Source organism: Pseudopipra pipra, chromosome 1, assembly GCF_036250125.1.
Source record: "Pseudopipra pipra isolate bDixPip1 chromosome 1, bDixPip1.hap1, whole genome shotgun sequence".
NCBI classification, from domain to species: Eukaryota; Metazoa; Chordata; class Aves; order Passeriformes; family Pipridae; genus Pseudopipra; species Pseudopipra pipra.
Window position 1 is genome coordinate 72,176,647 of NC_087549.1, and position 27,490 is coordinate 72,204,136.

At 37.2% G+C, this 27,490-nt stretch overlaps 1 long non-coding RNA gene across 1 annotated transcript; it reads left to right on the forward strand.

The window, feature by feature from the left end:
* Positions 1–8,543: 8,543 nt before the first annotated feature.
* Positions 8,544–21,290, forward strand: LOC135417178 (uncharacterized). The gene is made up of 3 exons (XR_010431950.1): positions 8,544–8,611; positions 12,937–13,078; positions 13,804–21,290. It is a non-coding gene; the product is annotated as an uncharacterized LOC135417178 (long non-coding RNA).
* The last annotated feature ends 6,200 nt before the right edge of the window (positions 21,291–27,490 follow it).

A 27,490-nucleotide genomic window follows, 5' to 3' on the forward strand; every position in this document is an offset into this window, starting at 1 on the left:
CATTTAACCTTAGTATGGTGCGTAAGATACTGTCACATGACACATAGGTGTGGCATTACCTGGCAGAATTCTGGGCGTGTATTACAAGGCAGAAATGTTGTGATAGTCATAATGCTTCACCCACATTTTTACTTTCTTTGCTTTTAAGCTTATTCATTGCTATGCAAAGTTAGCTCACCCCTACCTGCAATCAGGAAAGGATACAGTTTCCTGAGTACACATATGTTAATTTAAATAAGCTGTTCAAAATTTCCTTTTCTGGTGCAATCTCACAAACTCTCGTTGCTCACTCACAAACTGAATGAGTCATGAAAACCAGTAAGAATCAAGAGTTAATGCCAAAAAGCTTTGGCATTTCTGTTTCCACATCTCATGTATTTGCAAAGCAAATGATACATTGTCTGTTCCCTTTTTCTCAAGTAACTTAAAAATCTGTCTTAACTACACTGTATGAGGTAAGATTGCACATGGGCAATGTCTGACATGCAAGAAAACAGGCTGATGGTTGGTACAGAGGAAATAAATCTTAAGGATTAGTTTGCTTGGATTTTTTTTTTAAAGTTTAATTTGCCAGAGATGACAGAGAAATTATTTCTGTTCAGGAAACAATCAGATAATGAGGAAAGGCCTGAGGCTTTTAAACACAGCACCTCTACTTCCCTCAGTGGAATTGGTGGTAATGGCCAGTAAATTTCTGGCAAGTTGTCTTTTGAAGGAATACCATTTACTTGCTTTAGAAAAGAATATTTCTGAGTCTGGAGGGGGTTTATTTAATTTTTACGGTAGTTTTAAATAATTGATAAAGAACTGGTACTTCTATGGGCATCAAGTTCTGTTTCCAGCACTAATTCCTGCCAAGAACCCAATGAACCCACACCTTCCTTGCAACAGCATCAGCAGCATCTTGCTGATGTCCCACTGGCAAGCTAAGAAGTGCCTTTGCAAGAGTTGTTGCAAGCAGTCCTGAGCTTGCCTTGTGTGCTGTCAAAAAGCACTCCATGTTGGTATTGTTCTGGCGTGGGGTACTAAATATAGGACTGTATATCATCCAGGCATGACCTGTTTCACATCTGAATTGCTTCAAGGGAAGATGTAGATCTTTTATGACCTGATCATAAAGACTATCATCAAGTATCTGTCTGAGGAACTTGGAAAAATGCACATGAAAGCTCTTTTGAAATTCAGAGGACAAAAAAGGATGGGAAAGGAAGGTTTGGGAAGGGAAGGTTTGGGAAGATTTGGGAAGGTAAGGGAAGGTTTGGGAAGGGAAGGGAAGTCTCTACTCGAAGAAGGCATATTTACTGTCAATTTTAATATAGTTACAGTCAAATGAAGAACAATACTAAGAATTAATGAAACAGGACAGGGATCTAAAGGGTTCTTTAAAAAGGATTTAACTTTTCACTGTATCTGTCCTGTATTTGAAGAGCTCTGTATCATGTCAAAAAGACCATTTTCCTTTAATGTATTCCTTTTCACCAGGTCATTCACCACCTCATAGTGAGGTTTCTCAAAATACCATCTGCACAAAGTCCATTAGGGAACATGAGTAAGAATGTTTCTCTATTGTCTCTGTTTCGAATGTGAAATGTATATTTATGTATACCAAACATTTCTGATACTTCTGCATCAGGCCAATTTGTCAATGTGATAAAATCCAAATTCTATACTTTGTCATTAAACCATGGAGATATATTCAAATTAGATTTCTACAAGGTAATTCTTTAAGACTTTTCCATCAAATACTCAAAGATTGTAGAAATTGTAGAAAATATCTACAAATGATAGGAAAAGAAAATGACACATATTTGTTACCTTTAGGAAGAAGGATTAGTTTGTTGTAAAGTTTAAAAGTGTGTCAGATGTGGAAACACATTTTCCCAAGCTTCTTTAGTCACAAAATACTCTCCATTTTATAGTATAATGTCTGGTATATTCTTGAATAGCTTGACAAGTTGAAATTTCTGTCAATTTTGGCTTTCAGTACTTTCTTTCATGGAAAGAAGAGCTGTTTCAAATAAAAGACATGAGATGAAAGGAATGAATCAGGAGGGAGGTTCCTTGGATAAATGACCTTTCAACTTTGGACAGACATGATTATTATTTAATTGGCAAAAGGATAGATTATGAATATTTAATTAATAAGACTCCAGTGCAAACCAGAGCCTGAAATAGAGACAGACAGATCCTAGTCTGTGATTATACTGCTCTTTCTCCTATTAATTAAAACTCTACTCCATGCTCTTCTGTTGTGTTTATACTGATTCTTATAGTAATAATAGTTGTAGCCTTTCTTATGGAATTGTAATTTACATTTTATAATATTTTTATGCTTTAGCCATTCATCCTCTTGTAGATCCCAGCCCATATTTTTGAATTAGATTAATCTATAACTGGGTATATTAAGTTTGTCGGAGTGGCTATAACCGGAGTTATATGCCTCTATGCTTGATTATGCTATCAAGTTTCTCTTGATAATTTTAGTAATTAAGAACAAGTTTCTTTAAAAATGTGAAAGAAAATGGGGATTGATTTGGAAGATGGAGAATCATTATGAAGGCAAAACTTATTTCTTATCTATTCTGTTTTAATAAACTAATCTCTAACTCAACATAAGGCTTCATGCTTTTCCACTATCAAAAACAGTTAAAATGTTTCTGGAGTTGTCTCACCAACCGATGTCAAAACAATTGGTATTATTGTGTAGAGTGCCCTAAACAACAATTAAACATGAAAGACACCAAAACAAGGAACATATATTAGCACTATCAGTGGCTTCAAAGTTTGTTTTCAGTTCAAACCAGATATGTTTAACTTCAGAAAATTGACACCGTGCTCCTTGCTGATTCCTCTACCCAAAAACCGTCTTTAAAGATAAACGTGGGCAAGCCATATGCCTCTGCAGTGAATGGCCAACAGCTGTGGTATCAAAAGTGTAGCCAGCAAGTCTAGGGAGGTTTAGCACTCCCCTCTGTTTAGCACTAGGGAGTTCACAGCTGGACTGCTGTGCCTTCTTGTGACAAGATGTGTGACACTTTTCTCATTCATCAGGAAGAATCTTCCCTTTTCCTCCTCTTCAATTTCCACTGACTTTTAATGATGACAGAGCCCCTTCTTACAATATAAGCCAGCTCCATCACCACTTCTGAACAACTGTGTGTCTTCCTAGCATTCTTCTTTTATCACACAGTCTCAGGAAGATTTGAGTTAACTTCCAGCAACAATGAATATGAGGTAAGGAAACTAGACTGTTTCTTGTTCTATTTGCTCAGGTCTATCAAAAGGATGATTGCTTTGGTTCACAGGTAGTATTTTCATACCTCCCCAAATGGAAAAATGCAGCAATCTAGTGGGTATAGTACTGTATTAAAAACAAAATAACAGCCCATTATGGAAAGCACAATTTTCAAAGGAGGTGGAGTCTCCTTTCTTCTTTAGCATGGTAAGAAGAGCTTTGTTTTATGGCACCTAAGAATATTTGTCCAAATTCTGGATTTCTCACTATTTTTTCCCTGAAATCTCAGGTGTAAGCACAGATTTTAAACCAACTTGTCTGTGGAGATACTTAAAAAAGTATTTGTTGGGTGAGCTACTTCCCTATTTACTCTTTGATCCTTCATTTTCTGTCTCTGAGCTTAGCCTTTCTCAGCTGTAGTCACACAATAAAGTGTCTGTTCCTCTAGCTGAGAAAAATCTTTCCCTGTTTTTTTGAGGGATCTTCTGAGATTTAGTGTTTCCTGGTTCCTGAAGTGTGTATAGCTTGCTTGAGATGGTGCTTAGCTCTGTTGTTAATCAAGTACCCAAAGCGAAACTTTTACTGGCAGAGAGAAGTTGGGGAGACAGGTGGGGAGATAGGTGAGTCTCTAGAGGTTGGCAATAAGTCTATCTCATCTTGGTCAACAAAGGGAGGCTGCCAAGGTGATACTTCTGGTTCCCCTCCCCTGTATTCAGGGCCTGCACAGGTCTTGGGCTGCGGGTTGGATGCAGATGCTGAGCTTTGGTGTCTTGTAGAGGTCAGGTGTGCAGACCATCCTGGAGTTACTGTGTATAGGGCTATTTGACAGTACAGACTGGCAATACAAGTGTAGGTGCCTGGGAGCTTTTTGAAGATTTTATCACAGGGGTAGCCTACTTTAACACATGTATTTCAGGAAGTTTTTATAATTTTAATATAGAATATAAGCAACTACTAGGTGAATAATTTTAATTACACTGTCAGAATATCACTGAGAGAGGAGTACAGCAAAAACCATATCCTTTGGTTTTACAGAGACCTAAGGCTAGGCTGTTGTTATTCTCTTACCTCCATTGAGACTCTCCAGATTAAAGTTTTTAATAACTAAGGAAAAGGTGTGGAGAGAAAAGTACTAAATTCCATGCAATGTTGTCTGCCTCAGAGTGAAAATCTCTCCTGGGAAGACGAAAAAGATAATGCTGTATTAGCTAGCTAGTTCAGAACCATTTCAATATCTTCCTTAACTGAAGACAATTCTGGAATTACATATCACCCACATTGTGTGGAAAAGACAATTCGTGTAAACTGATTTTGCAGGTTAGGGACAGTTACTGTTTGTAATCGCCTTGTATAAAAATATTGCTGTGTTGCTGAGTGGAACATTTCAAAGTAGGATGACATATACAGAAGGGAGGAGTCAAAATACATATGCTTCATGGCTGCAGCAGCTTTAACAGAACATACTAAGACATAAAACATGGAATCAAACAATATTTAACATTGGAGCATTACTGCAGCAAACCCAGGAAATATTATAAGCAATATTGTTGTCATAAACACTAGTTCATACATCACCATTTAATTGCTTGTATAGTGAATTTTATCTTTAATATTACTATTAGCATTACTTTATTACAGTTAAAGTTGGTTTTTTTAATAGTATTATAATTACTATGACTATTGCTTTTATGTTGCAGCTCTAACATTCATATATTTGAAAGTGATAATATTATGAGCACTGGTTTACTTGTATCCATGTCAATAATATTTCATACATTGTTATTCTTTCAAACGTTTTTATTAATGGTCTAAAATGCCAGACTGGAAGACTCTGATGTCTAGGATGAAGTCTGAACTACCACTGGCAGAACGTGACTCAGAGAACTCTAATCCAGAGTGGTATGATAAACATTCAGAACATATTTAAAAGACACCAGAGTCAAATTATAAGGTACAAAATGTAGCTGCCTACAGTTATTTTAAACACTCCCAGCAAAGTGGCCACTGAGGTAAGATTGGTGAATGATTAGATAACAAAACAGATTAGAAGTCCTCTGGAAAAAATAAAAATTAAAGGGGAACTGACAACTTACTGTAAAGTTTTTTTGTACATTTTCCACAGAGATCTGAAAATTTCAGAGTGAAAACCAGACTGTGAAAAGATTAATGTGAAATGCAGGCTGCTTTTGCATGAATGAAGGGGTACCAGCATTGGAAACACAGCAAAACATAAGAAAAGGCAGTTAAAAACACAGAAAGATTCTATTATGTCTCAGAATAAGAGGAACAAAAGCTAGATATATTTTTCTCAGAGCAGTGGTTTGAGCATTCAAAACATAAAATAGAAAAATCCAGTCAGTAATGATCATGTACATACTTTATCAGCTACTGTTGCACATTTCACAAAGAAAATTCCTCTTCTGTGGGAGGTGTAAGTTTTAGGTTATGACAACAGTATCAGTTTTATTTGCTTGAAAACTTGATCAGTGCATCTTTAACAACAGTTGACTGGCTGAGGAGACTGCTGGAGACTATCCTAAGCAGGGAATGCCGCCTTCTGCTTCATTGGAATCCTAGAGTTGCCAGGTCTAGGAGAGAGGCAACAAGCAGTTGGGAGTTTGTAACCTACATGTGCTGCACATTGGTAAAGCCTTGTAGGTGTGTGGCAGGTTTATTCAGAGCTGAAGACTGCACATTTTTCATAAGCCTGCACTGCTTTCCTCTCCTATTCATCCTCACTTCATAACTCTCCTTTGGGTTTGCTTAAACAAGCATCAGTTTTGCAGCTCGCCATATATTGCATGAACTGGGTCTGTTGGAGTCAGTGTCACCAACAAGTGTTTCCCATGGTTTTACCATTTTTCTGCAAAATGTTAGTAATCGTTGGAAAATCGACAGCATATGTTTCCAGAGCTTTCTGTGAAAACAATGGGAGTCTGAATTGTTCAATTGCGTGAGAACATCCAAGCCCATTTGATTAACTGATTCTTTCTTAGACTTGTATGCACTTTGAATATACCTGTGGAAAGCTTAGGGAAGGGTGTGATTCTGTCCAAACCAGCAAAAGCAAGTGAATGAAAATAGCTATGAAGGTGAAATCCCAAAGACATCCCAAATCAGTCACCTCCCATCCCGTTGTTTGCAGACAATGCACTTTTACTGTTCTGATTCACCAATTATTATTACATTTCTCCTTTCCAGAGTGTGGTGGTAGGAAATGGAACATGTTTGTTGCTCCTTATGATACTTGAGTTCTGTTCATTACAAATAAGATAGAAAGTAATATAAGAACTGAAACTTTTAGAAAGAAGTAATGGCACTGCTCATATTATTTCCTCCTCTCCTTCACAGAGTTTGTTAGGGTCTCCTAAGAATCAGGCAATGTTATCTATATACAGAAGTCTTTATACTATGATTTATGTGATGCTAAATGTTTTAATCTAGAAATAGGAGAATTTTTTAAAAATGTATTTTTAAAATATTCTTTGATAACTTACCATATCTTTGATAACTGACCATATCTAAATCCCCAAATGTTAAGTAATGAAAGTGGAACTCTTAGTCAATGTGCCTTGTACACAGACGGCGGGCACTACCAGCTTTACCTTATGACTGAATACTTAACTTGCATTAAGATCTTTCATCAAAATGCATTCATTTACAAGGAAGAAGAAAAAGGTATTTTATACCTTTTTTAGAAGCTTTAATATTATGATTAAAATATTATATGGTATTCTGTAAATTACCAGAAGCAGTGTATTTGACAGCTATTTTAGCATATGACAAAGGAACAAGTTTTACTTCTACCTGAGAAGACAAAAGACAAAAAAGAAAAATTAGTCAAATTTGTTCAGCAATCCTAGTATCTTTGAAAGGGTTTAGGAGAACTTTCTTGAACTTTTCAAAAAATAAATATGTTCTCTTCCTTTAAAACACTTCCACCTATGAAATGTGAAACTCAAAGATTAGACATAAAAATCATTATTCTGCCCTCATATGGTGAAATTAATTGGCAAAAGGCATTATTTTCTGTTTGAAAGTGTTTCCATGTTCACTCGACCTCTACATAATAGATAATGAATCAAAGAAATAAACTTCTGAAATTTATACAGGAAAATAAATACTTTCTTCTCCATACCTCACCACACTTCAAAGATTAATCAGACAAATGGAGCTGAAAATAAAAGTGCATAATAAGCATCTTTATTTTTCATGTGTGAGTTGCAGAAAAGAAAAAAATGGGAGGGGAGAAGGGGACCAAAATACAGATCTTCCTTTGTCTGAATTTAAAATTCTACTGGAATAACTAAATGTCAAAAACTGTGGGTTTTTTCCTCTCTCCTCCAAGCCCTTCTGAAATCATGACTCAAGCTTCTGTGTTTTTTGTCTCTGTAAGCATACAACTACACAAAAAAAAATTTGTTAATCACGCCTGAAAATATGGAACTTTGCACCTGATGAAGCTGTGGCAAAAAATATGTCCTTTTAAAAATGTTAAAGGGAAAAAAAGTTGATTTTGGACTGAATCTTATACGGAACACCTACCCAGCCTTTTATTAGTAATCTGAAATTTATCAGTGGCTGTCTAATATTTGTAAAAATTTTTCCATTTTTTGACAATATTCAAAGAGAAATAAGTGAAAAAGAGATGTTTCATCACAAAGCTAGGACATTAGGAGAAATCAAGATGCAGAAAGAGTCTGTGATACACCACCTCTTAGAATATAATGCAGTGACAGGTCTTTGCCCAGCAAGAAGGTCTTTGCCCAACCAGGTCTTTGGTTTGGCAGTAGTAAAATCCTCTGAATTAAAGATTTTTTTCCTCTGTATTTTCCCCATGCACCTTTTTTGATATTTGAGAAAAGATGTAGAGTAGCTCTGTACTATATTTTGATATTTAATATTTGTAGCATTTCTACAACTTTTACTTTACTTCTGTTTATGTACATTATGATTCAGTAAATTTTTAAAGAGGTATGTATTTTTCCAATTTCTTATTTATTCCTAAAATAATAAATCAATAGTTTTTCTAAAAATGAGGAAAATATATGCTCTATAGTTTGCTGTTGCTTCACAATTCTCATAGATCTTTGTCATTCACCACCCTAAACAAATCTGCCCTTTCCAAATTCATGAAAACAACCTCTTCACGCTGCTGCATACAATTCAGTAATTTATTAGGCTGTCCCTATTTGTTCAGCATTATCTCATCTGTTTGTCCTATAGGGTGTCAATTATTTAACAGTAGTCAGTCTGGTACATTGATTTAACTTCTTGAGTGTAAAGGCTTAAGATAATTTCTTTTCACAGTGGAACAAGGCTCTGCTGCTTCCAGTGTTTGATGCCTATTTCATCTGAGGCAGATGCTTGGAGCCTGTGAGTAATACTTCCTTCTACTTGAATGCATTTAATTTAGCAGTCTTTCACAGTGGTTTAATTCATCCCAGCTAGTTAATGAACATTCATTCCACCAGTATAGATATAGTTTTCCTCTAAAAATCAGTAAAATTATTATAACAAAAAAGGTTTCACCAACCCTTGCTGCTAAGAATCTTCAAAGGAATTTGAAAATTAGTTTGAGAGTGAGCACATGTTCAGAAACAATATAAAAAAGAACATACTTAATAGCAAAACGTAAGTGTCAGCAAAATCTGAAACAAAAGGAGAAGCCTGCAGAATAGAGGAACCTCTAAATTGTAAACCAATATTTTTTTTCTGATATATACTGCTCAGTTCACATGTGACAGTCTCAATTATGTTCTTTACCAACAAAATTTTGAAATTTTGTATCCATAATGCTTATTAACTGAACTTTGATGATTGCCACATGTTTTTCCAGTAATACACCACGGCTCAATTAAAGACTGAATTTACTCAAGTATGAGTTACACAAACAGCCTTTTGGGAAATATGTTTTTTGAGCAGGGATGGGAGATATCTGGGACCCCAAGGATGGGTGTTCTACCTCAAGTACATCTGTGACACCAGCTTCCCACTAGGCAAGCACAACTTCTGCTGGGAAATGCTTGTTGAATTTCATAAAGAAGCATTTTACAGAGTTCAGATCTGTATAATCACTAGACCATTCTCTGAAAAGTTATTCATGATCTCCAGAGTGCTCTGATTTCTGTGTCCATCCAAGTACACGTCACAGCTGGAAACATCTCATGCTATTGGGGAAGAAAAGGGAGATAAAAAGGAAAAGGAAGCTACTTGCAGTAAGATTAGACAGGAGACTTTTTCTCATTCTGTGCTTTTCTACCGTTCACACCTCAGGGATTTTCAATCTCCCCTGTGCTGTGCTAGAAAGAAATTCTCTCTAATAAGGAAAACCATATTAGCTCTTTGTAGCCAATGTCTGTTCTGCTATAGCATCCAGACAGATGTAATCTTTCTTTATGAAACTAGTTGTTCTTCCTTGTCCATGACGTGGCTTAGACATATTAAGTCAAGATTTTTCTGATATGACTTCTGTGTTTTGTACAAGTGCTGTGGGGCAGGAACAGGTGATCAAAAGAGGAAGGATGGATCTGGAGCAAGATAGATGCCTTTGCTGTCACACAGTAGCTTATTAAATATCTTGCTAGGTTAAAAAATGGTCTTGGTAGAAACATCTAACCAAGGTAACTTTGTAGTTCACTATCTCCAGCTAGCTGCAGTTAGGATCATCATCAATTATCTGTCTTGAAATTATGGTGTGATTAAAATAAAATAGAACAGGCTATTTCAGTTGGAAGGGACATATAATAATCATCCAGTCCAACTGCCTGACTATGTCAGGGCTGACCAAAATTTTAAAGCGTGTTATATAAGGGCACTTGACTTGTTCAAATGACCCTAAAACACTGACAGGCTTTGGGCCTTGACCACCTTTCCAGAAAGCCTGTTCCAATGTTTGACCACCCTCTTAGTAAAGAAATGCTTTCTAATGTCATCTGAACCTTGTGAAGGAGCAGGAAGCAGAGTGGGAACAGTTCCAGGCATGGAGGAAGATATACAGCAATTAACAGGACTTTATGATATGGACTTTGCAGTTCTTATGTATATTTATAATATTCTTATGTATATTTATAAATATACACATTGTATGTTTCCCCAGGATTTGTATTTCCCGGGCATGCCCAGGCACGCCTTCTTCCCCACTTCCCTCTCTGATAGCCTGAAGAAGCTGCAGAGAGGAGACAGTTACCATTCGCCCTTTCTTTCCCCGGTTCCTCCCACATTCCTCCCCCTTTGCCTGTGTCCCTACCCCGATTTGTTCCCCTGTTTGTCTGTCTCATGCTCCACCCCATGTTCTAGCCCTTTCCCCGCCTGAACTCGTAAAACCCCTGCACACCTCAATAAAGCATTCCATTTGCACCTCTACCTTGACTCTGGACCCATCTGTGCTGTGTCACAGCCCCATTCCCCTCCCCCCTGGGACCGTGGGAGAACCTCCCCTGGCTCTGGCACAGCTTTGAAGCATTCCTCTGTGTCCTATCACTGAATCCCAGGGTGAAGAGTTCAGTGCCTCCTCTCCCCTTTCCCTCCTTAGGGAGCTATAGAGAGCAATGAGGTCACCCCTCAGCCTCCTTTTCTCCTAACTACACAAGCCCTAAGTCCTCAGCTGCTCCTCACAGATCATCCTTTCCAGCCTTGTCACCATCTTTGTTGCCCTCCTCTGGGCACATTCAAGAAGCTTCACATCCTTCTTAAATTGGAGGGCCCAGCACTGCACCCAGCGCTTGAGCTGAGGCTGCACCAACACTGAATTCAGAGGGATAATCACCTCTCTTGGCCGGCTGGTAATGCCATGTGTGATGCACCCCGGGATGGGGTTTGGGCTCTGGGCTGCTGGGACACACAATGCTGACTCACATCAAGCTTCTGCTGACCAGCAACCCCAGGTCCCTTCCTTCAGGCTGCTCTCCAGCCACTCCTCTGTCCATTCATACTTGTGTCCGATGTTACTCCATCCTAGGTGCAGGTTTTGACTTGTTAAATTTTATCCGATTAATCATAGCTCAGTGTTCCAATCTACCTAGATCCCTTTGCAAAGCAACTTGTCCCTCAAGACAGCCAACAGCACCTCGCACTTTGGTCTCATCAGCAAACTTGCTAATGGTGCATTCAACTTCTGCATCCAGATTGCTCATACACTGAACAGAACTGGCCCTGAAGTGGAACCCTGAGGAACACCACCGGTGTCTGACTGCCAGACAGATGTAGCCCCATCCACTACAACACTGTGAACCCTGCCCTTCAGCCAGTTCTTCACCCATGCTCTGTGATCCCCACTCATCCTACAGTTGGACATGTTCAGAAGGATGCTGTGAAGGACAGTATCAAAAGCCATATTAAAATCAGAAAACCACAACCACTGCCTTCCCTTCACCCACTAAGACATCATATTAGGATATCAAGTTAGTTAAATGTGATTTTCCCTTTGTGAACCCATGTTGACTGTGTCTGATTGCTGGCGGCTGGCACAACACCACTTTTCTAAGCATTCTTTAACATATTCTTTGGAGTTGATTATCTGGTGAGCCTAGAGTTGCACTCAGAATTCCAGTGGTGGTGTTTTTTTCTAACTGGCAGCAAGAGCAAGTTAACGAGTTAGTCAGGTTTTCTCCACTTCTTTGTTCATAAGACTAAATAGTGTTTTCTAATGTATGCTTACCTATGATTGTTTAAAAAATAAAAGGGGGAAGGGACAACATATGGTCCCTATTTGTTGCCCCTAATGAAAATGAGAACCACGCAGCAGGAAGCCTGTGAACATACTAGAATGCAGAAGAGACCCACAAGTACAAGCACAATGTCATGCACACATCACACTTCTGAAAGTTCAGTAGAAGTTAGATTCCACTCTACATTACTGAGGCAGAACTGCTATTAAATAAAAGGGAAACACTAGCTTTCTTGATAGATCCAGCATAGTGAATATGCATTGGAGGAGCATGAGTGATTCACAGGCAAGATCTAACATAAAGGAAATGCAAGGGGAGAAAAGATTATGTCAAAATAAAGTGCCTAGGAGTGTCACAGGGGAACAAATTCCATGATGATTCTTGCTGTTAAAACAAGTTGCTCCTTGTCTTTGTTTTCAAGCACTGCAGCTGGTTGCCTTTGGAAAAAAAAATGAGGAATTGGCTGGGAACTGAAGAGTGGTCTGTCAGTGTGATGTGGATGGGATGGCATTAGAACTGTCATGCTCTACTCAACATGGTTTACCAACAATGAAACGCTGCTCTTGTGGAGCAAGAGCAGATAGCCAAACCTATTTATTTTCCGGAGTTTTAATTCCTTATATTGCTGGATTAACACTGCCTTATAAAAACGGATACTCTATTATTTTAAGATCACTGAGCTTTTTTTTTTTTTTTGATACATGCTCCTTTATGGTTCTTTGCTTACAGCTGTCATATGCCAACTGTTAATCTCTTGATGTTGTGTAATGACACAGTTATTTGGAGGATTTAGAAGTTAAAGTTGTAAGAAAAAAATTTAATATTTGCTACTTACTCAAGTCACAAATTCAAGGTTTTTCTTACATCTGCTTTATTGCATTTCTTGTGCATCTTTTGCTCACCAGATGCTCCTCTGCTGCAAAGTCGTTTTGCTTATTTACATTTCCTTGATGGTGTTTAAAATGTCATTTATTGTACACCATTGCTCTTCTGTTAGATCTCTTTGTGATAGTTCTATCTTCTTGTTTTCAGGTTAACCTCTCACATTAGGTCATCCTGCAATAACAGTTGAGCTGAGGCTACCTCTGTGAGGTTGTCTGACCCTGCAGCTGTTTCATAAGCAGTGGGGTGGAAGAAGGAATAGAGGATGGTAACTTTTTTGTTGTTGTTGCTAGTACGTAAAACCATTTGTTCAGTTCAACAGTTTGTTAACAACAGTCCCTGACACTTGCCACTTCAGATCACATGCATGGCAGCGCTCCATTTGATTGAAAAGAGTGGCTTTCAGGGCATAATTTACAAATAGTGTTGGCAACTGGAAAAAGCAGCATTCAAACTCGTTCAGTGTTTACCTTCAGAACTAAAATAAGCGTTCCTGGTTTTTTTACTAAATTGCTCACATAAATGTAGGTGAATTTGTAATGCTATGTATGTTATGCAACAACACCACACCATTATTAGGAAAATGGCCTAAGGATTTAAATATAGCCAGGGTAGTTGCACTGAGATCTCACATAATCTGAGGAGAAACTAATTTCAAAACTGTTAGGTTCATTTTAGAAGCTTGCATCCCTCTGTGTGTTAATCTATTTCCACTGCAGTCTTACAGTCTTTTGCAGTTTGGCTCCTCTATAGCAACACTGCATGCAGTTCTTCTGGCTGATCTCAATCATATGTTTGGGAATCAATTACTTTAAAGCAAAATGAAACTAAATAGAAATTTCAAGTTGTAAAGCTCCCATTTTGTACCTACTGTTTCAGATTTCAATATTGAATTTGCCTTAGCTTACATTAGTTGCTAGAGAAAGATGAAGTTTTGAAGCAAATGTACTTCCCCAAAGCTTTATGAATTTACACCCAATATTCTTTGGTCATTGGTATATTTTCTTTGCTCCCAAGCTTGGAGGCAAGAATCTCTGCACATATGAGCTCCCAGCAAAAAGAAGCAAAGAATTCAGTTTATTTCTGCACAGGTATTTACAAAAATTTCAGTATATTTTTAGCTGTTATCATGACCAAACTAGTTAAAACAATATTTTTTTACTTACAGTGACTCTTATGACATTTTTGCTTGCCATTGCATTATATTGTTGCAAGAACTAACCTTGTAAAAGGATCCTTTTTGCTAGAATAAAAAAAAGGACTGCAGAAGAAACGAGTGATTGTGAAATACAAGTTAACTTCTTGATCCCTTGGGGGAACTTTGATTAGAGTAGGCTTGCAAATTATTGTTTTCAGAAGCTCAAGGCTGTTTGGCAGAAACCAGAGCATAATAATGAAGCACTACCAACTGTAGAAGACAGGCTGCCCTCCCCTTCCACCCAACCTACTAAATTTCACTCACCTCACGAATCTTAGTTGCTACAGTTGCTACAGTTGCTATCATATGAAGTGTTAAGTTTATTTTACTTGTTCCCCAGAGAATATCAATATGAAAACTTACTATTTTATCACCAGATCTTGAAACCTCCTGATATTTCTGCTTAAAAGCAAACTAAGACAGTAAGGTGAAGTTTGAAAGAGAAAACACACACAAAGAGGTATGCAATGTCTTTCTCCATAAGGGGAAGAAAACTTTTGAACATCACAGAAGTGGTTTTAAAGATCAAATTAAAATTAGTCAACAGCATCACTTGTGGGAAAAAAACAATTTTAATGAAAGGTAATTTTTGATGCCTTATCTTTTTATAAATATGCTTTAACAATAGCTTCTGTCTACACACATGTATATTTTCAAACACCTGATGCCTCAGAATCTTTGGAAATCCTTATGAATTAGTTTTGAAGACCCCATGTAGACAAATGTGATTAAAATGTGGATTTTGTTCTTTTATTGAGACTTCGTTCACTTGCTCTGTGGTAAATTTACTCTGCAGCCTCACGCAACTGAAAACAATTATTGGTTTCATCTGTGCAGAGAATCACTGGAAGCAGTCTCATCTATTCCATTACTGGCATAAAGTACTTTTGTACTTATACTTATGTCACTCCTGACAGATGCCTGTCGATCCTGATCTGAAAGGCCTTTAGCAATGAAGATTTTACACCCACTCTATCCCACTCTTCTGCTGTTCTTAGCAGTTGAAATATTTCCTGAATATATAATCAGAATCTCCTCTGCAAAGTCCATTACTTCTTGCTCTATTTGGACAAAGGAAGATACAGATTTTGCTTACTCTGACTTCAGTGAAGCTTATGAATGGAAAAAAAGAATTACAAAATTACTTAAAGAAAGTTATGAAATAAATTAAACTCAGCAGAAGGTGGTGAAAAGTGCCACAATCATAAGCACCGTGAAGATTGGATGGGATCAGTGGAAGTGGCACTCTAACAGTCATGAAGAAAAATGGAGGATGATGAGATGACTGTGACACAACAATTACAGGATACTGTGAAAAGAGATAAACATCACTCTGGAAAGTATAAACGGACAGGCTATAAACAGGAAAATATAAACGTAAAGGCTGGAGTACCGTATCCTATTAGGAAAGCTTCATTTTCCAGAAAGATGTAAAGCAATTAATGGAATCTTAGATGACAAAAACGGAAAGAAGCTAAAGTGTTGTATATGTCATCTGAAAAGGCTGAACAAGCTGGGACTTCCTAGCTTAAAGAAAGTTTAAAAGGAAGATGACAACCTTCATCTAATAGGTGAAACAGTTAGAAGAAAAAAAAATATATGACCATTTGAAGAGCTTGCAGTTGTTATCTTAGCTTTTTCTAGCATATTTTGCATCAGGCTGCAATCATAAAAGTTTTCTAGGAGCTGATCACGTGTCAGGTGCGTAAGGACAAAGTTTGAAGCCCATGCTGGTCATGTGCATTGACCTGCTTTAAGGGTGTCCTCAGAGTTGGCAAGACTTGGGTGAGCCTATCTTCACTTTAGCAAGTCCATCTTCACTTGGACATCCACCAACTTGGTCCTCAGGCATTTCCCACAGCGTCCTTTGAATTCTGAAACCAGGATTTTTAAGTAGATTTTTGTCAGTGGCATTGAGTTGTTGACTGGGTCATACTGACATGAATTACTCCATTATTTGTTGACTTCTTGTGTACATAGTTTCTTTCTCTCAGAAACTGTGACCCTGGCCTCACTAAGCTGAACAGCTTTTAATAACCCTTAAGACTAAACAGAGTGCTGGGGCAAAGCTTCATCAGCTTCAACACAAACAAGTGAATAACATGTGCATTCTCACTGCATTATTATGAAAACCAGAGTTGACCGAATACATGCTTATGATTGCAACACTAGAAGTAACTATGTAAGTGTATAAAGACAAATTAAAATCAATTTGTTTGGAATTGATATTGATAAATTCTTTGAGATTTTCTACAATGTCAAATTGTGATGAGATTTATACCATCTGCATTGCATGCTCTCAGTAAAATGGCTTATATGTGGCACCTGGGATATGATATTCTTTCATTCTTTGTGTGCATGGAATGTTGTTGTGGTTTAGGAATGGCATGGGGTGACATAGAATAACCTCCAGGTCCTGGCTATGCCCCTCCTGGCTACTGCAAAAATTAACCCTGTCTTGGCCAGAACCAGGGCACATGTTATAGGAGAAAAAGGCCCTTTATATCACTTAGAAATTTAATTTTATAATTAGCTTATTCCTTATATTATTTCACTGTATGTAGAGCAGCTGCAACTGAAATGAGGAAAAAAATCATTAACTTGGTAGAAGAAACATTATGAAGATGCATTAAGGATTAATTTCAGCCATTAATTTTCATACCATTATCATAATCAATGGTGGCTAACTAAAGATTTTGCTAATTGAAGATAAATATTATAATAACAAAATGTACATGTTGGACCTCCTTCATTTCAAAGCAGTTATATAATTCTCAACCAGTAAAATTTGTCTCCTTTATATAATTCCCAGAAGAGTAAGCTACTAAATAAGGATACTAAAAAGGCCAGAGATTTTAAAGAAACCTTAGATAACAGAACTGGAAGGGATCTAGAGAGCTCATACTATTCATCTCCATGTGCTTATTTAATATCATTGCTGTAAGTAATCCTGAGAAATTAAGAGGAGTAGCTTATCTGAATAAATAAAAGGATACATGTCTCTAGGTCTGAGAGTATATTTTTTAATAACTAAACTAATTTTTAATTACTAAACTAATTTTTAATTTTTCCTTGGTAGATCAAGTTGTTGATTGAAGGAACTCTGAATTGGGTAACCATTTAAAAGTGAGAAGTTCCACATATTTACCCAAAAAATGGATAATAAAAAATGGGTGGGAAAAAAGGTCTTTCAAGTAGTGCTTTTGTACATGTAAATAGTAAGCTTTAAAACAACCACATGTGTGCAAACAAATTAAGAGCAGTGTGTTTTTTAGGGCAAGATTCATCTGCCTGGAAATTTGCAAATACTTCCCAATTGCTCAGCTGGATAATTATTCCCACATGTTTATTGATGGATCTAGCTTTTATGGCAGAGTCAGTCTAAACCAAGTGAGAATTGCCATCATGGAATCCTTTGATGTTATGTTTTCATTTCATAATTTTAGATTTGAACTATCATTAATACAAGTGTTATGTAAAAAACTATATATTTTTAGAATGCTTTCAGTTATAGGCATGACATTTTTCTTACTCGAATGCATGAAATAGAGTATATAGTTCATATCTACTGTTTCTATTCTATGGCATGTTTCATATCAGGGCTAGATAATTCCTCCAGATATTCTGGTCAACAATAATTTACAAAAGCAAGTCTACTAAAAGCAGTAAAAGCTTTTGCAAAACTTTCTTAGGGGTCTTGTAAACCATGTGTCAGCCTGTGCAAAGATGGTGTGGTACCGGGTCTGCAACACTCTCTAGGTTGCCCTAACATTTAAGAAAACATCTGACAAATAATCAGTCAAAATAAACCTGTTAACACTTCTAAACCTCTAGAATTCTAGGTTCTTCTGATGGCACGGACCATCACAGGAGACTGGCATTATAACTTTCAGAAGGAGACTGTCCAGAATCAGCATTTTCCAGGTACATTTGGGTTAGGATTTTCAGGATTTGCTTGATGTACAAATTTCTTCCCCCTTCCGAACTGCATAAAACCATTTCATTTCAACCTTGAAACTTAGGATCATTTTCTTCTGTGAGGATATACTCTTTCCTTTCCATCAATTGATCCTTAACTGACTCAACCTATAATTCTTGAAACCTCTTTGGCAGCTTGCACTACCTGATCCAACTGGTCTTCCAGCCTGCTTTTAGAGGTAAATATACAAGAGTTCAAGCAAAAAGGAGATTGTTATACATGATCATGTTCAATCAAAAGAGTCAAACAATTCACAAAAGTTATTGATTGGAAAAAACCTCCATACCCTAACCCTTGCAGGTAAAGAGTTCCACCAATTTACAAGTCCTTAGTCATACAGGTCACATAAGTTAAAAAAATGTGACATTCATACCTGAGATAATAGATTGTTTAAAAATCTGTATTATTTATATAGCAATACTATGAGAAATTAGTTTTTAACCATTTGGTAGGATTCAATCACTGCAGTCATGGACTAGAGTCATGGCCATTTAAATATGATATATATTATTTTACTTTCTCTGTGTCCAAAGGAATAAGATAACATTTCCTAATTGTCATAAAATACACCACCAGAAAGCTATAATGTCATCATATATAATACTTTGGATATAGTTAGACACAAGTAGGGGAAAAAAATTAGCATGTGGGAGGAGGGATTAATCAACAAACACATATGAATTTGTAAGAAAAAAATACCAAATTTATCCTATGGCCAAATTGTAAACAACTGGAATTGCTAGAGCAATTCAGAAATTATAAAATATTAGAAAGTAGAAGGACATAGTTATCTCCCAGTGGGAGTTTTCTTTGCAGTGAAATGATACTTCTGATACTATTAATGCCTTTAATGGCCTACCTTGTACCTTAAGAAATTAAGAAGCTAGTCCATACAGCTTGACTTGACAAAAGACACAAAGCCTCCAAAAATTTTACTAATTTACTATTTTATGAGAATGCCTTCCCTAATGTTTTTCGTTCAATCTCTGAAAATTTTTCTATAGTCCTGTGCTTCTTTGCCTTCCTTTTCTCTTTGTTTTTTGTCTGTTTGTTTTTTCCATTCCAAAGATTAAATATGTCATCTTGGGTTCCCAGAGGGATTTTAGGCATTGCCATATTCATCAGTGCAATGTCTAAGTCCCAGGCAGTCTGCTACCAAAATGGGATTTCCAACCTCCCAGTAGGTTCTAAAGCTTCCCTGAATGACGTATGAGGAGAGCTTGGTCTTGTTGTCACAAAATGCTGCAAACTGACTTGGAAATGGCAAACTTGCTGGCATAAAATGAGGAAGCATATGCCATATGAGGAAAGGCTAAGGGAATGGGGCTTGTTCAGCCTGGAGAAGAGAGAGCTTTGGGGGAACCTAACAGTGTGGGGAAGTCATCAGGAAGAGGGAGCCAAGCTGTTCACAGCGGTGAGAGGATAAGAAACAACAGACATAATTAAGACATGTTCAAATTAGATATAAGATAAAAATTGTTCACTATGAGGACCGCTTAGCAGTGGATCTGATCACCTAAAAAAGTTGTGTGCTGTTGCCAGCCTTGAAAATTTTCAGGACCAGACTAGATAAAGCCCTCAGTAAAAGGGTGTGACCTCATAGCTCACCCTGTTTTGGTGTCAGCAGCTTTTGACCTTGCAGGACTGTGCCCTCTTGAGGTCCTCTCCGACCTGAATTATCCTATTTTCCTATGGCCATTTTTATTTCAATCTTGAACACAGAAACAGTTTGAATATTTATTGATCTGTCTATTAACTGTCTGTAATTTAAAGGTTAATATGTTTTTAACAAGGAATTAAGGAAAGCAAAATCCCCAGTTCCATCCTAGGCAGATTAAAATGTAGATGCAATATTGAAAGATGCTCTGTATAAATTGTTACTCAAAAGCAATGCAGAATCTGTCAGAGAGTGTGAAGGCTGAGCTCAGCTTTGCCTGTATTGATAATGAAACCTTGGCATTTAAAATTCTGGGAAAACTGAGCAGAAGAATAGAAAGATAGGAAACGTGGACTTCCAGGTGATAGAATTCATTTTTTTTAGCAAAATTCCATAAAAAATTGGTGCAAAGGGCACAGGAACTTGGGACAGCTAGTAGTTCTTCAAGGATGTCCCCCTCAAAGAACAACAGGCTATTCCATGCACATGCAGAAGGTCAGCATGAACAAGGAGCTCCTAACCAAGCTCAGTCTCCAAAAGGAACCCCATGAGAGGCAGAGGTGGGGACAACTCAGGAGGAATATAAAGATGTTACCTAACCATGCAGTGTTGGAGTTAGGAAAGCCAAAGCTCACCTGTAGTTGAAATTAAAATGGGATGGAAAGAATAGCAATAAGAACTTCTGTATGTACAACATATAAGGACATACAAAGGGCCAAAATACCCAATGCCTTTTTATTGTCTGTTTTTACTGTCAATGTCTGCCATCTGCCTTCCTGGGTCACCGAGCCTACTGGCAGAGTCTCTGGGAATATAGCATTATTCATTGTTCAGGAAGTCAATTAGGAAGCAATAAAGTCAGTTTTGCCTACACAAATCCACAGCATTAGATGGACTTTACTTGAGGATGCTGAGGGAGCTGAACATAGTCATTGTAAGGCTATGCTTCATCATCCTTGGAAGGTCATAGCAGAGAAAGGAGGTTCCCCATGAGCAGAAAAAAGGCAAATATCACACCCCTCTTCAGGAAGACCAGGAAGGCAAAGTAATAGCAGACCTTCAGTCTAGCATCAGTCCTCAGAAGATTATGTAGCAGACCCTCCTGGAAGCCTTAGCCAGGCATATGTATGACAAGAAGGTGATAGGGAAAAGCCAGCATAGATTTAGCAAAGGGAAATCCTGCCTACCTATAATAATACCATGCCAGCCTCTGTGGGAAGGGGATAGCAAGTGCATGACATTTACCTTGACTTTGGCAAAACATTTGACACAGTATCACATGGTATTCTTGTATTCAATTTGACAAGCTATGGACTAGAACAGATGGGGATCAACACACTGAAGGACAGGGCTCCCACTCAGACGGTGCTCAATGAGCTGGACAAATAAATTGACAGGAAGGTCATGAAGTTCAACAAATACAGATTTATGGTCCAATATTTTTATGTGGAGTAACTCTGTACAGCAATACAGGCTGGGCATCAACTGGCTAAAAAGCAGCTTTGCAGGAAAGGGATGAGGAATTCTGGTGTACAAGAAGGGTGAAAAATAAACATGAGTCAGCAACGTGCCCCTACAGCAAGGATGGACAACAATACAGCAAGTTGTGTTAGCAGGAGTGTAGCCAGCAGGGCAAGAGCAGTGATACTTCCCCTCTGGGCTATTCACAGCTGGACTGGTGTGCCTGCTTGTGGGAGTCACAGCACAAGAAAGACGTTGATGCCCGTGGAAGGTCATCAAGATGTCTAGGGGACTGCAGCACATGGCATATGAGGGGAGGATGAGAAAACTGGGGTTTTTCACCCTCAAGAGAAGAGAAGGCTGAGGAGACATCTTATTGTTTTGGACTATCAAATAAGCACATGTAGAAAAAGCAGAGGCAAATTCTTTTCCATGGTAGATGGTGATTGGACAAGCAGCAACAACAGCAGCATAAATTGCATCTCAACAATGTTGGCATACCAGAGTGAGTCCGGTGGAGCTGACTAGGGCTGAAGTGCATGAAATATTAAGAGAATGAGAGAACTGGGGCTATTTAGCCTTACAATGAGAAGTTAAGAGGATTTCTTACTGCTTTTTAAAGTTCTTAACAGAATGGCATTGAGAAAGTGGAGCCAGGCTCCTCTCAGAAATGCAGAATGCATTGCACAAGGGTAATGGACCTAAGCTGCAATACAGAAGATTCTGATGAGATTCAAGGAAAGCAGTTTTATGTGAAATCAGTTCACCATTTGAACAAGTTGCCCAGAGAGGTTGCAGAATCTCCATTAGTCACCTGTGCAAGGCCCTGAGCAAACTGATATAGTTGAGTGTGCTTTGACCAGGAACCTGTTTGGATTAGACAACCATTAAAGTTGCTTCTAGCTTAGATTTATAGATTCTATGATTTATTTTTTTCATAGTTTTAATGAAAGTTTGTATGTATCCTATATTTTTAATTTACTGTAAAAAGATTACTATATTAATAAATTGTAATGCCCTTATTTTATAAAAGAGAGCATTAAGAAGAAAATATAAACATTTTTTTATATTTATAAAGCAGAATTATACAATATCCCAAAATTTGTTTGGTTCAAGGTAAATATAAGGCTTATCTTTCCTATCCATGTAATACAGAACACTTGTCTTATGTTGTACAATAAAAATAGTCCCTAAAGGAATTAATCTTAATTGTACATTCGCAGAACATATGTTTAGATATTACAGCTATATATGCACCAGTCATGCATGATCACACAGTGTTCTTTTTAGAAGCTGTATGGTCCTTCTGTCGTCATATCCAGGATTTTGAAGGAAGGAGAAATCAGTAAAGCAGATATTTTTTAAAAATATACATACACACACATTTATATGTACATACACATACAAAATTTATCATACCCTTTACACAATCTGGAATTAATTCTGCGGAGCAACCTTTTAGACAATTCCTCTTTCCACAACTCTTACAGCTATATCAAAGACAAAAATAATTCTGCTTCTACAGACATCTTTGCATAACCCACAGATGCTTTCCCAAGACTGCCCAGGTGGTAAGGTAAGGTTTGGAAGGTTATGTGTAACAGCACCACCTGGTGAAATATTTTTAAAGTCTGCATAAGGCAGTACTAGTAGGCAGGCTAGTGGTCTGTGAAGATCAAGACTATGTTGAACCAAGCTTTTTCCAAAACAATATTTCGATTTATCACATATTTTAGAGTTACTTTCTAAGATTTCAAATATTAGAACCAGCCATTTAGTACTGAACTTGCAATTAGATGAGCTTCATGGTCACACCATCGCAGCAGTAATCATAGGACTGGAAAAGAAGACTCAAGAGGTCATTTAGCCCATCCTGTGGCCCAGAACAAGATCACTTACCATTGTGCACATCCTATCAGCTGCTCTCTAACTTGTTCCAGTGATGTAAGAAACTTTTGAGACAAAAAAAAAAAAATCCTACAGAGTTGCTAAAATCTTCCCTATTAAACCTACAATCCATTACTTATCTCCCTGTTCATCATATGAACCAACTATTCCCTTAATTTTGAGAGGTCTTCCTTTTTCTTGCCCCCAAATTCCCCGAGTGTTTTCCAGTATTTTATTCAATCTCATTTTTCTGTTACAGGTTACCTTTACTCTGGTCTAGCTCCTCCCGAAACAGCAGTGCCAGGCTCTGAACACAGCTCTAGCTGTTGCCTTCCCAGTGCCGAATGGGGCAGCGACAACCTTTAGGTCCCTTTGATTTTTGTTTTTGGTATGAAGTGGGTTTCCTCCCATGTATAGGTAGCACCATGCGTTCCACTGCACAGCAGAATTCTACTTTTTGATATGATGCGCCCATCAGCTTAGGGGGCTTTCATTTTCACTTCAAATATACTTGAGACCTTTTCCTGTTTGATCGCACTTGCAGATTTAATAAAACGTTCTCTTATCCCCAGGCTCCACATGGAAATATGAACCAGACTTAGGATAGATTTGCACAGGATCTTCCTAGATCACTCAGATCCATTCAGACACTGAGTTAGAAATAGCTGCTCCCTTGGTGCAGACTTTCGTAATGCTAGCAACCCTGCACCCACTCTATAATAATTTAATTTGCAGAGGTTTTCCCTGGTTTGCATATGAGAATACTATCTGTGATGGGCTTAAAAACCTTACTCAACTATCTTTTTTCTCTGAAATCTGTTCCGCCATCATGGACAGAAATCACATAACATCGACCAATGCCTAGGATGAAATTAAATCAGGTCTAGGTGAATTGAAAGCATCTCTTCTACCCAGATATTCCCCCTCTACAACAAAATGGACTCTTAATTTTTTCTTAGTTATCTTTACTTTGGTAGCTATCTGATTACAACTGACTGAAAAAGAATCATGCCTAATCATCAGGCCTCTCCACAGGGCCTAACATAGCATCCCCTCATATTCAGTAGGTCTTTGGTTTTGATTGCACAACTCAAGTAACTAAAAAAATAATTTTTCACTACAGGTTTTCAGGGTTTACTGTTACATCGTTTCCTATACAAAATTTCATGCCATAGGCTTTTTTTTTATTGTTTTTCTACTCATCTTTTTAATCTGGTCCAGATTTTTCTTCTTCCTTTTTTTTTCCCCAAAGGAGAAAGTACATTTTCTAAGAATTCATCAAGGTTTTTCAACAGAAAAGTATAAAAAATTATTATTAGTATTAGACTAATTAGACTTCCTGGCCTCTTCTACTGTGAACTTAAACATTTATTTTCTAATATAGATAACATAGACAGAACAACAACAACCTGAATGAAAAAAACCCAAAAAAATCCATAAAACAAAACCCAACCAAACAAAAAAGGTGAAACCAAACAGAAAGCAAGGAAAGTGGAAACATAAAAGAAGCCTTATGATTAGCTTAATTGCTTGCTCTTAAATCCATGAAAGAAATCCTGGGCAAAAATGCAGAATATTTTGAGTATTTTATTTGAGGGTTCTTACACATTTGATATAGAGGCAGGTGTGGAAAGTGAGTGCGATGGATGCTCTACAAGACAGACACAGTGTTAAAACAAAATTATGGAAAAAACAGAACAGTACAAGAATAAAAATGAGAAACCAGGATCACTCTTCCAAGGACAGGTGATTAGAAATGACACCTGGCAATCTGCTGCCACTCTCCAACATCTGTTCTTATGCTTACATCCAGCCCTGCACTGATGATCTTGCTTGTTTTGTACGTTTTCCAGACCATAAAGTTGTGCATAACTTTTCCTGGGATTCCTTAAACATCATAAAGCTATTGTTTTACATATCGTTCTTAGTAGTAGTGCCATCGTGCTCAACAGATACTCCAAAATTAAATTAACCTTTATATTTTCAGGAAAGTTTGGGAAGCTGGGAAGTGATGCAATTCCAGAACTTCCCTGAAATAATGTAATTCTAGATATCTATAGAAAATCCAGAATTGCATAATTTTGCCTTGGGCTCCAGCTAAAGATGTTAACCACAAACTTCATGATCCTTACAAAAAATATCACGTGTCTTTTGTTGCTTTTTTTTTTCCCACTGAGATGAGCCATACTGATCCCAGGAATACTCAAATTTGCTGCCTTTTCCCGTAGGAGATAGCTATATCAAGACACTGGAAAGACAGAATCTTTCCATTGTCTACATGTATTATGCAGATCTCAACACTTTTGAATCTACCTTTGTTACAAAATGAATTTATACTTTCTGCCAACACATTTATAACAAACCATTTACTCTTCCACAACCCAGTAGACTGTGTGGCACTTGTTCTATAATTCACACTGCTGTGTATTTTGATACCAATTATATTTTTTTCTGATACTTTGTACAATTTTATTGCATGTCCTGCTCTTATGTAGCTATTCAGCACCAGTCTACAACTTCATTTTTTTCTTTATTCCAAGTTATCAACCTATTCACATAATAAATCTTTCTCACTTTATTTTTTTTTCAGAATAAAAACTCCAAGCATAAGAAGTTTCTCTTCTAAAATTTTAGTTTAACTATTCCTCCCCTATTACGCTACTCTACCATTTTTCTTGACATCACATGCTTTGTAGATCACAGAAATCTATAAAACAAGCACACTGAGGAAGAATGTATGGTCCATATACAGCTTTGTTATGCTGTATAAGATATTCCACATTGTTTTTATAGCATGTTTTGGTTTCTCGGGGATAGAAACAAATAACTGGAGGATGGTTAAGGCTTTCAGCCTTTGCTCTGGCATTTTCTGCACTTGATTTTTCATCTTTGGGATTGTATTAATGCTATTATCTTGCTTATAATAACAGTAACGATGTTATGATAATCATATCCCTATGTTTAAGTGAAGTGAAGCTACATTTTCAGTAATAAAACAAAGTAAAGCAGTTATTCATAGATGAGCGAAGAAGTAAAGGCCAGCTTTTACAAATATGGCAGTGAATATATTATATTAAGAACACCTGTCTTATCAGGAAAATATGTTTATAAAAATGGGATTTCAGTCAAGATAAATATTTGTTCTGAGCTAAACTCTCTGGTTTCAATCCTCACATCTCCTAGAAAATCAAGATAAGTTTTATTCTCAGGCTGAAGAGAATATATACCTAATTTTTAATTTGTGTCCATCCAGGACTAAGTGTCAACATTCAAAGGGTTTGAAGACCTTCAGACACAAGGTATCTGTCAAGGTTCCTTCCTTCCCATGCCTGATTTCTTCTGACACTGAGGAGGCCTGCTGTGTTACAGGAAGATCTTTATTCTTTCCCCATTGGCACCGTATCATCTATTAATTATACATTTACTCCTCACAGCTACTCTGTTATTGATGCTTCAATCTATATTGTAACATCAGAAAGCATGCAGTGTTAATAAAAACACTTTTTTTTTTCATTCTCATTGGTTCCAAGCTCATTTAGGAGCTCCTTAAGCTAATGGGTATTTAGCAAATTTTCTATTACAATGCTAGCTAAAGGATATAGTGTAATTAATACCATCAATATGTTCTAGGGAGGGGGTGGTGAGTTAATGCAAATCCTCTATGATCTGTCATAGCTAATTTTTTTAAGTCACAGATGCTTTTCTCAAACCATGTCTTTATCTCAAAACACATCCTTATGAGCAAGTGAGAAGTGTTAGTGTTATCAATGACTGTTTATATCACTCATGGTGTTTCTGTTTTTCCATCTATAAAATGGTGCTGTCTTTTCTCCCAGAAATTTCATGCATTTTTATTTAATCTGTTTAATGAATGTTGACATAAACAAAAGAATGTATTTAATTACTTCTTCCACCTTAGTTTCTGAGTTCCTCTATTTTATGTGGCATTTGCATCTCACAAATGTTCTTTTTTTTAAATTCTCTTTCAAACTGTCATCCCATGTGTTAAAAAATTCTCAGACTATTTCCTTGCCATTGGAAATTCCAGCTTTTCACTCTGTAGTGCATGGCTGTGGTCACCAAGAGCATATTCTCAGATATTCACCACAATAGCCTTATGCATCATCTGCATATGTAAAATATTCCAACAAAGCTATTTGCCAAGGAACACTTGAAGAGTTTATAAATTTAGTGTTACTTTGTATAGAAGTGACTTAATTTCATTTGTAGTGTTCATGCAGAAGGCTTTCTACTTTTTTTGGAAATTGGTATGGCTGAAAGAAAACATAAAACCACAGTGACGTGACTTCTGATTGGAGGAGTTGTATAAGTCACACTCCTAGGAATGCTGAGCATTCCTGCAGAAACCGTTTGTATCAAAGTGTTGATGTTTGGCGCCTTTGAGGACTTAGACTTATTTCAGTGGGATTTATCAGTATTTACACAGTCTCAGGAATTGGCCCAACAATAATAAAAGAATGAACTTATCTTTCAAATATGGTTTATTGTAGTAATTGTGTAA